This window comes from Neoarius graeffei, chromosome 14 (assembly GCF_027579695.1).
Source record: "Neoarius graeffei isolate fNeoGra1 chromosome 14, fNeoGra1.pri, whole genome shotgun sequence".
Classification (NCBI taxonomy): domain Eukaryota; kingdom Metazoa; phylum Chordata; class Actinopteri; order Siluriformes; family Ariidae; genus Neoarius; species Neoarius graeffei.
The window spans coordinates 68,401,683-68,414,028 of NC_083582.1; positions in this window are offsets into that span (position 1 = coordinate 68,401,683).

Below are 12,346 nucleotides of genomic sequence, written 5' to 3' on the forward strand. Positions count from 1 at the left end.
ATATGAACATAATAAGTTGGCTGATGACTGAAGTTTGTTTTATGATTCCACTTTATGTATCGCATTTGGGTTTCGTGCTGTGTAAATGGAGGTCTAAATTACCGAGGATTGTTTACAGTTATGAAAAATTATGTAGATCATAACAGACTGGAGGATTCAGCCAAGCCAAACGGCGCATAATCTCGCAGCCAAGATATGATAGTTAAATATTATAGCATGTAATACATCGCTGTAGAAGGCATGAGGTTAAGATGCGTGTATCTGCGCTTTTCCTCTTTGCAAGTTCTCTCATGTGATTTCCAGATGGTTTGTGTTTTCCTGGTCAAAAGGTTTCGGAGAGGAGGTCTGGCTGCCTGGCCCTTTGCTAATATATTTTTCTTTCCTTTTCGCAGGCAGTTTATTATTAGAATGTGCTTTCATTGCATCAGTAGGATAGAGAGTGATGTTTGTGCATTCATATTATGTGCATGTGTGTGTGTTGTTGAAGACGGAGCAGAGATTAATGTATGGGTCAGCTGGATCTGGGGTCCCTCTGGGCTGAGAATGAAACCCTGCCAGACACTGACAGAGGTCAGTTGGGCTGTTATCGTTCTGTCTTTCTCTTTTACTCTCTCCACCTCCAGCAACGAAACAGTCATACTTTTCCGATTGTGAAATTTTCCAAACAGTTCCCATTCAGCCTCCATTTGACTGGGGTCATGCACAATGTTAATATCTGTTCTTGAATGAAAAGTATACAGTATATAATGGACACACGATTACCACTTATTGAACATTTTAAAATGTACATGAACTAAACGCATGGTGGCCTGGGAATAGTAAGCTATTCCATTTACATTTAGTTATATCAAAAAGTGAATTTAGTTAAGTACATTTAAAGATTACATTATGATTCCACTGAGAGATGCCCTGTAAACCTCTACATTTATGACTTATAGAAAAAGAAAATTAATTACTGATGGCATTTTTTTCAGAATTATACGTTTACACTAGGTGGCATGGTGTTGTAGTGGTTAGCACTGTTGCCTCACAGCAAGAAGGTTCTGGGTTCGAGCCCAGTGGCTGACGGGGGTCTTTCTGTATGGAGTTTGCATGTTCTCCCCGTTTCTGTGTAGGTTTCCTCCGGGTGCTCCGGTTTCCCCTATTGAGGTATTTCACCTGACGTCACAGGGTCACGTGACGCCCCGGTGTCCGCCATTTTGAACGTCAAGCTACATACTAACGCTGCAGACAGAGAGGGAGAACCAGCTTGAAAAAAAAACGTGTTACAGACACCTAGAATAGATTAATTTGTCAGTAAGCACTCTATAAATAACCATGGTGTTTGCTTGTTGTGCTGTGGGCTGCCACAACAGACAGGGACAGCGTGCAGGACGCTCCTTTTACCGGTTTCTAGTGATGGGAATTTCGGCTCTTTTTCGGGAGCCGGCTCTTTTGGCTCTTCTTACTATAAGAAGCCGGCTCTTTCGGCTCCCAAACGGCTCCTGAGATTTTATTTTTGATTTAACTGCTGCAATTAACTAGTTAATTAATTACATTATTATTTATATTTTATCAATAGGATGTTTTCAATTTTATTTTTTAGTTTTTGTAGCCATTGTAAAGCTTTGTAAAGTATAGCAGTGTAACAATGTTCTAGCTATAGAAATAAAACTTACTTACCAATTAATAAATTATTTTCTCACAAACATAATGCAAAACTGTGTTATATTACCAATATAAAATACACAGCTGATTTTCCCCTCCTCAGGTGCCTCACAGACTCCTCTCCCCTGCGCTCCACAGCTTTAAGCATTACACCAATTTTCGTATTTTCGCAGCTGTGAATGACATCAACCCCCCCAACCAAAAAAAGTAGGCGTACACCATGCTACTTTTTTCCTTTGAATGGTAATAGACAACACAAAGACGCAATCGGACAGCAACTTTTTTTGTGAAAGTCTCTCTCTCTCTCAGGCACCTAAGGACAAAAAACTAATTCGGCTCCCCAACTCGGCTCCCACCGAAGAGCCGGCTCCCGTTGTTCACTTCAAAGAGCCGGCTCTTTGAACCGGATCGTTCGCGACCGACACATCACTACCGGTTTCCTACTGACCCAGACAAGAGGGCCAAATGGATTGCAGCTGTGAAGAGACAGGATTGGGAGCCAACAGAGTACTCCAGACTTTGCAGTGATCATTTCATTTCAGGTTAGTTTATCAGTTAACGCAATTTTGATAAAATATATAGCAAAAAGTAAATGAGTCAGTGTTTGTTAACCCATCTGAGCAGTGAAGCCAGGCAGTGTTAATTTGTCTAGGGTTGCATGTAGCAGACATCAGACATAAAACGCAATAACAAAGGCTAGAAAGAAACGGGACACAGAAATAAATAAACAGGGCTCCATACCAAGGCTGGGTACAGTGTTTGTGATAAAAGACAGATCCAATTTAACACAAATCACAGCTTACTTTCTTGTTAAAATGTGCAAAGGTCTCCACCATCTCATACCGCCTTGCACTGAAGGACTTAAGCGTGCCGTCCAAAATGGCTGCGTCACGTGACTTGGTCACGTGGGTGAAATACCTCAATAGTCCAAAGACATGCAGGTTAGGTTAATTGGTGGCTCTAAATTGACCGTAGGTGTGAATGTGAGTGTGAATGGTTGTTTGTCTCTATGTGTCAGCCCTGCGATGATCTGGCGACTTGTCCAGGGTGTACCCCGCCTCTCACCCATAGTCAGCTGGGATAGGCTCCAGCTTACCTGCAACCCTGCACAGTATAAGCTGTTACGGATAATGGAATAGAACAGGGGGGAGTTTACACTGGGAAATGAGTTATCACTTTGCATCATCCACATCAATCTCTGTCTCATCACCAAAGCTAAAATTACTCATAGCATTTAAACACACATTGACTTGCCTAATGTTGTGTTGATACCCTTTGTGCCACCAAAACTCAAAGACTTTAGCAACAGATCCTTTACGTCCTGGAAATTGTGAAGTGGGGCCCCTATGTATCGAACTTCTTTGTCCAGAACATCCCACAGATGCTCGATCAGATTGAGATCCGGGGAATTTGGAGGCCAAGTCAACACCTTGAACTCGTTCTCATGTTCCTCAAACCATTCCTCAAGATGCATTATCCTGCTGAAAGAGGTCACTCCCATTAGGGAATACCATTGCCATGAAGGGGTGTATTTGGTCTGCAGTAACGTTTGGGTAGGTGATACGTTTCGAAGTAACATCCACATGAATGCCCAGACCCGATGTTTCCCAGAAGAACATTGCCCAGAGCATTACACTGCCTTTTCTGGCTTGTCTTCTTCCCATTGTGCATCCTGGTGCCATCTTTTCTCTACATAAGCAAAGCACATGCACCCAGCTGTCCACATGATGTAAAAATCCACATGATTCATCAGATCAGGTCACCTTCCATTGTTCCAAGGTCCAGTTCTGATGCTCATGTGCCCATTGTGGATGCTTTCAGTGGTGGACAGGGGTCAGCATAGACATTCTGACTGGTCTGTGTCTACCCAAATCCATGAATAGCAAGCATGTGATCCACTGTGTGTTCTGACACCTTTCTATCATTAATGTTTTCAGCAATTTGTGGTACAGTAATTCTTCTGTGGGATTGAACCAGATGCATGACAATGAGCTTTGAGCATCCTGTCACCGGTTGACTGGTTGTCCTTCCTTGGACCACTCTTGGTAAATACAATATATTGCATACTGGGAACACCCCACAAGACCTACCGTTTTGGAGATGCTCTCACACAGTTTTCTATCACAATTTGTCCCTTGTTAAAGTCACTCAGATCCTTATGCTTGCCCATTTTTCCTGCTTCCAACACATCAACTTTGAGAACAGATTGTTCACTTGCTGCTTAATATATCCGATCCCTTGAAAGGTTGGCCTGTGAGCTGACCTAGTGGTTAGCGTGACTGCCTCTTGATAGGGAGATCACAAGTTCTACTCATGGTCAGGTCATACTAAAGACCATTATAAAAATTTTACTTACTGCCGTCTGGCAAGGCACGCTGCAATACAGATGCGAGTGGGGAGTCAAACTCTCATGGTTACCAGAGGATTAGCCCCCCATTGTAACCCTATAAGGCTATGTAATAGGTGAGAGGCCAAGGGCTACAGAAACAGAGATCGGCACTGTCATATGGCATGGGAAGGACTTTCGACTTGAAAGGTGCCATTATAATCAATGTTATTCACTTCACCTGCTATTGGTTTTAATGCTACGGCTGATAGTTATAAGCCATGTTGTTGTCATCACTCAACTGATCTCTGCTAATGCTAACATCAGTGGAGAAATAATCAGTGATGAATTCAGTTTTGTTATGTTGGTTGATTTACTCCTTAATAATGGTTCTTTATTAAAAAGGCTGTTTAAACATTTTACAACTTTGTCAGCTTTCATCTGTACAGAGTGTGTAATCGGTCTTCTCTGTTTTGATGTTGATGATGTGATGGTGCAGGAGCATCATAGACAATTTAACAGTAAGTATATGTTTAGGCTTATGTTTGTTTCACGATGGAATGTCTCATCTCATCTCATTATCTCTAGCCGCTTTATCCTGTTCTACAGGGTCGCAGGCAAGCTGGAGCCTATCCCAGCTGACTACGGGCGAAAGGTGGGGTACACCCTGGACAAGTCGTCAGGTCATCACAGGGCTGACACATAGACACAGACAACCATTCACACTCACATTCACACCTACGGTCAATTTAGAGTCACCAGTTAACCTAACCTGCATGTCTTTGGACTGTGGGGGAAACCGGAGCACCCGGAGGAAACCCATGCGGACACGGGGAGAACATGCAAACTCCACACAGAAAGGCCCTCGCCGGCCACGGGGCTCAAACCCAGACCTTCTTGCTGTGAGGCGACAGCGCTAACCACTACACCACCGTGCCGCCCACGATGGAATGTAATTTCCCAAAAAAATGTATAAAATTATGACAAAATCACACTTAGGTAGGGAAATTATAAGCATTTTAGGCAGATTCACTACAGACTTTACTGCTGTCTTTGTTCAAATGACTTGTTATCCTCTGTCTGTCCTTTTCTGTTGCATTACATGTTGATCCTGAGACCAAGATGCTGACCTCTTCTGCTCTCCAGACCTGCCTGATCCATCCTGATGCCCTATGTCTGGCAGGAGTCTCATCACATCGCTCCTGTGGAGAATGGCCCCACATGGACAATCAAAAGTTGTACTTGGAAGACACTCTGGACACTTACAGTAATACATTTATACCTGAGGACTACAGTTGACTTGCTAACTTTAGGACTGCAGTTGTCATGAATAGTTTTGCACTCTAGTTTCTATCAATGAACAGTTTATAGTTTCAACAAAATAGACTTCATGTTAAAACTATAATGATTTTCCTGGTTACACAGTTATACTTTGTGACTATATAGGACACATTTATAGAAGTGAGTTATTTATAATCACACTATCTGTTATCACCCGGATGAGGATGGGTTCCCTTTTGAGTCTGGTTCCTCTCAAGGTTTCTTCCTCGTGTCATCTGAGGTAGTTTTTCCTTGCCACCATTGCCACAGGCGTGCTCATTGGGGATAGATATCCATCCATCCATCCATCCATCCATCTATCCATCCATCCATCCATCCATCCATTATCCATAACCACTTATCCTGCGCAGGGTCATGGGCAAGCTGGAGCCTATCCCAGCTGACTGTGGGTGAAAGGCAGGGTACACCGTGGACAAGTCGCCAGATCATTGCAGAGCTGACACATAGAGATAAACAACCATTCATACTCACATTCACACCTACGGTCAATTTAGAGTCACCAATTAGCCTAACCTGCATATCTTTGGACTGTGGGGGAAACCAGAGCACCTGGAGGAAACCCACACAGACACAGGGAGAACATGCAAACTCTACACAGAAAGGCCTCTGTTAGCCACTGGGCTCAAACCCAGAACCTTCTTGGTGTGAAGCGACAGTGCTAGCCACTACACCACCATGCTGCCTACTTTAGCTCATGCTTAAAGTCTTTAATTTTCTGTAAAGCTGCTTTGCGACAATGTCTGTTGTTAAAAACGCTACACAAATAAACTTGACTTGACTTACCTAATGTAAAGCAACCTTGAATAGTAACCTAAATAAAATAATTTCTACATTGTTTTGGTAAAACACATTCATTTTCTCTTAAAGTGAAAATGCCAAAGTAGATTATTGGAAAAAAAAAAAAAACAACAGATTTTGTCAAAAATGTGATGTTGGCCCTTTTCCAGAATTCAGCTGCAGCAATATCTGATATTTTTGCTGTGGTTTGCTTATTTGTTTATTTGCTTGATTGATTGTTCCTTCTTAGACCACCACAAATATTAACTATAGCTATATACCAGGTGTTATCTGTACCTAATTTGCCACTGTGCACAGTTTATCATTGGCCCTATCAATATTCAGTATATAACTACTGCAAACCAGATATTATTTGGATGCTGGATTATTCCCAGCACAGTACTGACAGTGGCATGGTGGTATGTCTAGTGTTACTATGAATGTATCAGGTGCAGGAGTTCTGAATGGAGTTTTACCCACGATGTACACATATTGACCATTTCATGACACACTCGTTCCTTTTAGATTGACTAGTGTCAGACCTACGAATATGACCAGTCACTTGGTTTTGGAACGTGACTGTGGGGATCAGATCCGTGTCCATTCATCCACAAGAGCATTAATGAGGTCAGGCTTTGATGTTGAATGAGAAGGCTTGGTGCATAGTCAGCATTTCTGTTCATCCCAAAGGTGTTCAGTGAGGTAGAGGTCAGGGTCTGTGCGAGCCACTCCAGTTCTTCCACTCCAATCTTGGCAAACTGTATATTCATGGAGCTTGTGTTGTGTACAGGGGCATTGCCATGCTGGAATACATTTGAGCACATTAGCTAGAGTGAAGGCATCCTGTACAGTGATGTGCTTCTACAACCCCGATTTCAAAAAAGTTGGGACAAAATACAAATTGTAAATAAAAACGGAATGCAATAATTTACAAATCTCAAAAACTGATATTGTATTCACAATAGAACATAGACAACATAACAAATGTCGAAAGTGAGACATTTTGAAATTTCATGCCAAATATTGGCTCATTTGAAATTTCATGACAGCAACACATCTCAAAAAAGTTGGGACAGGGGCAATAAGAGGCTGGAAAAGTTAAAGGTACAAAAAAGGAACAGCTGGAGGACCAAATTGCAACTCATTAGGTCAATTGGCAATAGATCATTAACATGACTGGGTATAAAAAGAGCATCTTGGAGTGGCAGCGGCTCTCAGAAGTAAAGATGGGAAGAGGATCACCAATCCCCCTAATTCTGCGCCGACAAATAGTGGAGCAATATCCGAAAGGAGTTCGACAGTGTACAATTGCAAAGAGTTTGAACATATCATCTACAGTGCATAATATCATCAAAAGATTCAGAGAATCTGGAAGAATCTCTGTGCGTAAGGGTCAAGGCCGGAAAATCATACTGGGTGCCCGTGATCTTCGGGCCCTTAGACGGCACTGCATCACATACAGGCATGCTTCTGTATTGGAAATCATAAAATGGGCTCAGGAATATTTCCAGAGAACATTATCTGTGAACACAATTCACCGTGCCATCCGCCGTTGCCAGCTAAAACTCTATAGTTCAAAGAAGAAGCCGTATCTAAACATGATCCAGAAGCGCAGACGTCTTCTCTGGGCCAAGGCTCATTTAAAATGGACTGTGGCAAAGTGGAAAACTGTTCTGTGGTCAGACGAATCAAAATTTGAAGTTCTTTATGGAAATCAGGGACGCCGTGTCATTCGGACTAAAGAGGAGAAGGATGACCCAAGTTGTTATCAGCGCTCAGTTCAGAAGCCTGCATCTCTGATGGTATGGGGTTGCATTAGTGCGTGTGGCATGGGCAACTTACACATCTGGAAAGACACCATCAATGCTGAAAGGTATATCCAGGTTCTAGAGCAACATATGCTCCCATCCAGACGACGTCTCTTTCAGGGAAGACCTTGCATTTTCCAACATGACAATGCCAAACCACATACTGCATCAATTACAGCATCATGACTGCGTAGAAGAAGGGTCCAGGTACTGAACTGGCCAGCCTGCAGTCCAGATCTTTCACCCATAGAAAACATTTGGCGCATCATAAAATGGAAGATACGACAAAAAAGACCTAAGACAGTTGAGCAACTAGAATCCTACATTAGACAAGAATGGGTTAACATTCCTATCCCTAAACTTGAGCAACTTGTCTCCTCAGTCCCCAGACGTTTACAGACTGTTGTAAAGAGAAAAGGGGATGTCTCACAGTGGTAAACATGGCCTTGTCCCAACTTTTTTGAGATGTGTTGTTGTCATGAAATTTAAAATCACCTAATTTTTCTCTTTAAATTATAAATTTTCTCAGTTTAAACATTTGATATGTCATCTATGTTCTATTCTGAATAAAATATGGAATTTTGAAACTTCCACATCATTGCATTCCATTTTTATTTACAATTTGTACTTTGTCCCAACTTTTTCGGAATCGGGGTTGTACATTTGGCAATAGTTTGGGGAAGAAGCACATATGAGTATGAAGGTCAGGTGTCCACAAACGTTTGGCCATATAGTGCATGATGGTCCCTTTCCATGGTACAGAACAGCTAAAGAATTAGGTATGGCAATACAAGATGGGGCGGCATGGTGGTATAGTGGTTAGCGCTGTCACCTCACAGCAAGAAGGTTCTGGGTTCGAGCCTAGTGGCCAAGGGTGGACTTTCTATGTGGAGTTTGCATGTTCTCCCCATGTCTGCATGGGTTTCCTCCGGGTGCTCCGGTTTCCCCCACAGTCCAATGACATGCAGGTTAGGCCAATCAGTGGCTCTAAATTGACCGTAGGTGTGAATATGAGTGTGAACGGTTGTTTGTCTCTGTGTGCCAGGCCTGTGATGATCTGGCGACTTGTCCAGGGTGTACCCCGCCTCTCACCCATAGTCAGCTGGGATAGGCTCCAGCTTGTCCACAACCCTGCACAGGATAAGCGGCTATGGATGGATGGATAGTCTGTGTCTCAGATATTTTTATTGGTAACAGAAACGTCATATGTACATCAGTAGATAAATAAATTAACAAGCTGATTCACTCTATTATTTATTGAGCAGTGGTGATTAAAAGCAAATTAACAGCAGGATGTAAGTGTTACAGACTAATGAGATTCATCAGACTTACAATTGTACTCGGGTCAATATTTAGATCGTGCTGACTCTGAATCAAGAGGTTACTTATTACCAGCATAAAAGGTCAACTGATATACTTGTGTTGTAATTTATAAACATGAGTTTTGAAGTGATTTTTTTTTAATGTGCTGACTACAAGGGGTTAGTTTATTGTTGTTTCTTGACATTAAAATTATACAGCAATTAACTTCATTGCCTGGAATTATCATCTTCGTCTATCAGTGCCATGTTCAGCAAGCAGGCAAGTAATCTTACACGAAGCAATGCACGACCTTGTCTCTCCTCCCCCAGTCTACTGATTGCTAATTGTGTTTCATCGTCTGTGCTGATTCCAGAAATACATGACAGCTGATGTTATTTTTCACGATCATATCAAAATCTAAATATATTTCAATTAAAAAATCAGCTTATCATGGACTAATGGACCTTTGCATTCTGCTTTAGGTCTGTCCTGACACTCTTCCATCTCCATTACTCCATTAATTCTTTTCTTCTGTCAGGCTCCTGATGTTAGCGGCCTGCAGGGACGGGTTCAGCACGTTGCTCTGGTTGGATCGTCCTCTGTCTAACCTGACCGGAGGACGACTTTGCTCTCACAATGAGGACACCAAATTAACAGTGAGCCACGTCGCAGCCAGAGCTTCTGATCTTAATGAGGGATGACCTGGAGAAATAGACCATAATTATCCCTATTATTACGATCTTTTTAGCTAGAGAATATAAAAGGCTCATTATTGTTCTTTTTGAATTGTTCATTATGATTATTTTTGAGCCTGCAGCCCTTTTAGGCCAAAAGTGGAAGGTTGAGAATGGGAAGAATTAACAAAAAAAAAAAAAAAGATTGGTTAATACCCGGCAGTCGTGTGGACTCTTGGATCCTGAACTGGTTTTATTCATTCTCTATCCACCTTCCCCCCTTTTTCTTCTCCATGAATATCCCTGGGCCTTTCTTTAATTTTTTAGCTGGGTAGGGACACTGGTCTATTAGCAGCTCAAGGTGGGGTGCAAAGCCTTTTTAACTTATTCAAATATGTATTTGTTAAAGTGAGCAAAGCTAATATGCTGAGTTGTGTGTTTTATTACACTGTACATCAACAGAGCTGATTAAACATTGCAATTTCACTGGGGCCCACTTTGAAACATTTCATTTCCTTGCTCTCGGTTTCCACTATGATTCATTTCGAACAGCAATCTGTCATTATTTGAAAGCAGTAATTACTTCAAAATAAATACATCCTCGCTTTTCGGGGGCCCACCTGAATGGAAAGAAAATTATGTTTATATGTGTATGAATTGAGTGGAATGACCCTGGTGATTTTTTTTTTTTCAAAAGCAACTGTGAATGCTGCCAAAGCGTTAATATGAAGTGTCAAAATTGGAACAGGCACGTCCTGCCCGTTGTTGGGTGCCTCCTTAATTTAGGCCACTGCAGAATGTGTGATATTTGTAATTGTGTCTGTCAATCCATCTCAATATGCTGTCAGCCATTTGACATTCCCCATAAACGGCAAGCTTCGTGTTTGAGTGATGTTTTTTATTTGATGCATTGAAAGGTTTATGAATTTCTGGCTGCCTCCTAATGGGTCGGCTTCCACATGAATATACAACATAACACAGCGATATTATTAAACTGGGGGAAAAAAAAAAACATGTAGCCTGTATTCATGTTAGAATAACAGTGCTCATTTATTGTACCATATGGTATTATCAAATTGATATAGTATGAGATAATTGAACTGACACATATTTAACCATTTCAATCATGAATAATGTATATAAATATACTGGTTTTTATTGCTATAAATCAGCAAGCCATTTTAAGTGTTGGTTTATATACCTGTGAGTTATTACAGCTCTCCAAGATGTTAAGCGTCTAAGCTCTATATCTTGGCTGCACTTATTGTAGTGAGGTGGAGTGGCTTTGGACTAAACTTCCCTGGAAAGAGACAAAATGGGCTTTCCAGTGACTGTGCTGCATGCTAAGCTACACCGCTATTGAAATCCACAGTAGCTGTTTGCCCAAGTGCCAAAATAATCAAGTTTTGCCTGCATGGCAGACTATGAAAGAATATTAACTGTGGGAATAACCTGCTGTGACATGTGTCGCCAGCATACCAGATCAAATGAGAGCTCATTCAAAAGACTTTCTCCAGGTAGATATATTGGCTGGGGAAAACGAGGCATGATGAGACCAACTCAATCATTATTACTTTGATGTAGGAGGGGTCCCTGCCATCATGGCTCTGGGTGTAAGTACAATGATTCCTTTCTCTCTCTCTCTCTCTCTCTCTCTCTCTCTCTCTCTCATTGCGCTCTAATGCATTTAACATTCACATCCCGTGATGGTTTAAACAGGCCTATCTGAATGCAAGCGTTTTGTTCAAACTATATTGGAAATGCAAGCTAAGAATATATGGAGTGTCACTCGACACACTTTTTACCTTGTCATATGAAACTATTGGCCATGTGTGCTCCAAAGGATTTCATTTGCATCTATCGCACCTTTAAGCATCCATAAACATTATTGATTGAGCAGTACACTGCAAAAAATTGAAACCTGAATTTGAGGACAAAGTTACTTAGTGAAATTATGGTAGCTTGCTGCGTGGACAGATATTTTTACTTGATAAGACATCTTAGAATAAGTCGGTTGCAATCTAGAATCAAAGTCCTTCCCACACCATGTGGCAGCACCAATCCCCATAGCCCTCTCACATAGCTAGGGTTACAGTGGGGGGCTAGTCCTCTGGTAACCACGAGAGTTTGACTCCCCACTCGCATTGCAGCATGCCTTGCCAGACAGCAGTAGGTACCATTTTTATGATGGTCTTTCGTATGACACGACCATGACTAGAACTCACCATCTCCCAGCCAAGAGGCAGACACGCTAACCACTAGCCCAACTCACAGTAGTTGCAATCTAGAACTAGGTTTAATAATCTCAGAATTGGTGTCTTGTATTCTTCTAATAGGAAATGCTAGATCATTTAAACTATTTTCAAGATATTTTCACTTACTAAGATGTCATTTTTCACAGCGCGTGATTATTAAACAATATTTGGTGCTCATTATTATTTGTAAATAAGCCTGTTTGCAGAAGTGCGATT